The following is a 4,305-nucleotide window of genomic DNA, read 5'->3' as shown; positions in this document are numbered from 1 at the left end:
CAGACTGTCCGTGTGATTTATTTTTCTTTAGCTGGGTTGCAGGATTTCTCGCCAACTCTGCTGGCCCACATGGTCATGAATATCTAAGAAGCATTATGTATTCATGTTTATTTATTTTGTAGTAGTGGGTCTGGTTACAAATGTAGGATCTTCATTTGATCCCCCTGTTGCAGGGGAGCTTTCCTGCAATGCAGGACTTTTAAAAGTTGTGTATTTGAGGTTTAAAAAGGCTTTTGAAGTTTAATTTCCCCCTTTCTGAAATTTGACTTGATTTTCTGTGATGAAAAGTGATATCAAACCCTACACATGTCTAAATTATAATATGCTGTTGCTGTGTGATTATTTTCCTGCTGGAGCAGAGACTCAAATTAAGATCCAACATTGTACTGTACCGACATTACTAAGAAAATAGTGACTCAACTAGGCACTTGTACAGAAAACAAACATTTATTCTTACACAAAGCTTGCAAGGTGGTTTAAATCAAGTTTTATACGCGGGGTTAGCAGATGTTATTGCAAGTGTAGTGGTCTTTTTCTGTCGGTCTTGCTACTCATCTCTATACCTTCAGTCTTCTCTCCTGTCTCACGCACTGTGGTGTTCAAACCCTTGACTTTTTCCACGTTTTGTTACAGCCTGAATTTAAAATGGATTCAATTAGGATTTGTCACACAATACCCCCAAATGTTTTAGACATTCGTTCAAATTACTAAAATGTTAAAGCTGAAATGTCTTGTAAATTAGTATTCAAGCCCTTTTATGGCAAGCCTGAACTTAGAGTAAAACTTTGCTTAACAAGTCATGCTATGTTGCATGGACTAACTCTGTGTGCAATAATGGTGTTAAACATGATTTTTGAATGACTACCTCATCTCTGTACCCCACACATACAATTATCTGTAAGGTCCCTCAGCCAAGCAATGAATTTCAAGGACAGATTCACCAACAAACACTAGAGGTTTTCCAATGCCTCGCAAAGAAGGGCACCTATTGGTAGATGTGTCAAAATATAGAAGCAGACTTTGAATACCCCTTTGAACATGGTGACCTTAGCAATTACACTTTGGATGGTGTAACAATACACCCAGTCTCTACGAAGATACAGGCGTCCTAACTCGGGTCAACAGAGAGGAAGGGAAATGCTCAGTTTTCACCATGAGGTCAATGGTGACTTTAAACCAGTTTGAGTTAAATTGCTATGATATGAGACAACTTCCAGATTTGAGTTACTCCACAATACTAACCTAATTGGCAGTGAAAAGGGAATCTGTACAGAATAATACAATTTCAAACATGCATCCTGTTTGTAAAAAGGCACTAAAGCGATACCATAAATATGGCAAAGAAATCCAGCTTTCAGCTGGGCAATAACTTAAAACGCAAGTGCAATTATACACCAGTTACATACCAAGACATTGTATGTTCCTGAGTGGCCTAGTTACAGTTTTGACTTAAATGGGTTTGAAAATCTATGGCAGGACATGAACATGGCTGTCTAGCAATGATCAACAACCAACTTGAAAGAGCTTTAATTATTATTTTTTTGAATAATGGGAAATATTGTACAATCCAGGTTTGCAAAACTCCTAAAGACTTACCCAGAAAGACTCACAGTTGTAATTGCTGCCAAAGTTGATTCTAACATATTGACTCACAAGGTTGAATACTTGTCCAATCAAAATATAGTCGTTTTTATTTTTACATAAAAAAAATTTAAGTTAGAATTTTACTTCCATTTTGACAGTGTATTTTGTGTAGATCATTGACAACATTTGAATCCCACTTTGTGAGACAACAAAATGTGGAAGCAGTGTAGGGCTGTGAATACTTTCTGAAGGTGCTGTATACAGTATATTTCCACACTGAGGTTAGAATAATACTGTGCAAATAATGCCTTTTTAGAAATTTCAACCTGTTTGGTGGGACGCAGTTTTGGTTTGCCTGGTGACATCACCAGGCAGTAAATCAGTTCGAGATTCTCTGGTGCTTTTTGTATACTTTTTAGCCAGTAGTTCTGAAAGTAGTATTCACGAGCTAAAAGTTGTCCCCGAAAATTGCATACTACGTCGTACGTGCACCACGTCATTGTCATTTCTCTCTCTCTCACTCTGCTGTGGATGCATGATGTGCCTCTTAACTTTCACGCATATGGCGAAGGGCTGAAGCTCATTGGTTGAACTGGAATTGCTGGGGGGACTGGCACACATGAGGGAAATGTCGTAGCACAGCTTCCAGAAATACGGTCGCTTTCAAACTAGGGACTTTGTGGCTAATCGAGGTAAAATAATAATTCTGCTCATCGATTATGCATGTATGGGGAGACAGGGTAGCCTAATGGTTAGTGTTGGACTAGTAACCGGAAGGTTGCAAGTTCAAACCCCTGAGCTGATAAGGTACAAATCTGTCGTTCTGCCCCTGAACAGGCAGTTAACCCACTGTTCCGAGGCCGTCATTGAAAATAAGAATTTGTTCTTAACTGACTTGCCTAGTTAAATAAAGGTAAAAAATATATATATTTTTTTAAATGTATGAACTACACATTGACACATCCAGCCCAAAGCGGGGGTATTTAAAAATAAATACTTAGTAGTTGCCAAAGTTCCACAGCATGTCTTTACTAGAGCAATAAGAGAGTTCCAAACCTCTCAGCTGTTAACAGCTAGTTTTCAGATTTCCCCTCCCCACTCAGACCACTCCCAGACAGTCAGTTTTCCCCTCCCCACTCAGACCACTCTCAGACAGTCAGTTTTCCCCTCCCCACTCAGACCACTCTCAGACAGTCCTAGCAAAATTCTTGCTTGAGAAATTGCTCTTTGCTAAGAAGCTATTTTTGCTCATTTTTTCCCATTTGAATTGAAAACAATCACAGTAAGGTACTTAAATGAAATGGTATAATATTGAGATAAAAGCTGCTGCATTGGACCTTTTAAGCTTCAGATTATGTCACTTCCTCTTGAACACACAAGTACTGTATCACGTCCTGATTCCTCCACCCTCGCTCTCTCTCTCTTTCTATCATCTCTCTCTCTCTCTCTCTCACTACTGTCTCTGGATGTAGGTAAGTGACAGCTTACTCTACCGCTCTCCTTTTCAACTTTTACAAATGATTTGTCAAGCATTTTATAGACCGCTACATTGTGTGCATCAGTGGACTTGCATGGATGTGGTATCCCTCCCCAAAGGGGATTTTGTTTTGGAAAAATATTTTGTCTGAGTCCTCCTCAGTCTGTCCTTTTGTCCTTCTCACCCGGTGGTCCAGTTTACTAGCTTCCCTGTGTCACCATGGTGACGGTGCCAGATGTACCGGCGACCCTTGTGTTAACAGGATTGTGTGTCGCTCTTCTCATCACAGGTGAGTCTGACTTGCTCTCTGTCCATCCATTTTGGGTGCAGTAACTGATCCAATTCACTGTCCTCTCACACTGTCTATGGGGGGCTCACCACAGGGATTCTCTATATATAGGGTTTGATCTCAATGGCTTAAATGGCCAACTAAAGGTTCAAATAGTATAAAGTGTGTTGAACTGTAGTAATCCATTCAGGAACAGTTAAGTCAATTATGTTAAGTATGTATGAGTTGCGTCTTTAGGCATAGCCATCGTTGTTACTGTGAGCTCGTGAATATGAAAGTGTAGCCTATGTCGGAAGTGTGTGTGATCTATTCCTGTGTGTGTGTGTTGACTGTGAACTGTTTCGTGTGAACTCTCAGGATCATCTGGGACCTTCTGTACCACCAGTGTGGCTTCCCTGGATTTAGGATGCCTCCTGCGGTGGGATTGTCCTCAGGCCAACGCTAACACCACCACCTACACCGTCCAAACTAAGACTCAGGGGTGGGTCTGTCTGTCTCTGTCTGTGCTCACTATACTGACTGATCTAATCGACCAGTATCTAGCTCTGTGGAATGCTATATTACTGTGGCCCTACTCTCTAGAATTAGTAACTCATTATTTTACTGGGAAAAAATCCATACGTTAATGTATGACGTTTTTATTTTTCAGTGTAATGTTTCCTCTGTGTGTAATTAGTATCTAGTCATTTAAATATCATAGTTTAAGTCAAGTCATTGCTTGGTTGAGGGTTCTAACAAGCACCGGGATCCTGATACTCATTTACTGAACAATGAAAGTTAATATGAATTGCGAAACGGTTTGGAGCTTAAGGGAAAGCTAGCCTAGAATGGAAAGGGAAAGTACATGATTGTTGATAGAACAACTGGCTCTGATGAAGGGGAGAAGAGCAGGAAAGAGGTAGAGGGAGGTAGTGTGAGAATTGATCATGTGTGGTTTTGGCAGAGAAACCTCAGA

This window comes from Oncorhynchus clarkii, chromosome 9, assembly GCF_045791955.1.
Source record: "Oncorhynchus clarkii lewisi isolate Uvic-CL-2024 chromosome 9, UVic_Ocla_1.0, whole genome shotgun sequence".
Classification (NCBI taxonomy): Eukaryota; Metazoa; Chordata; class Actinopteri; order Salmoniformes; family Salmonidae; genus Oncorhynchus; species Oncorhynchus clarkii.
Note: the sequence above shows the minus strand (reverse complement) of the source record.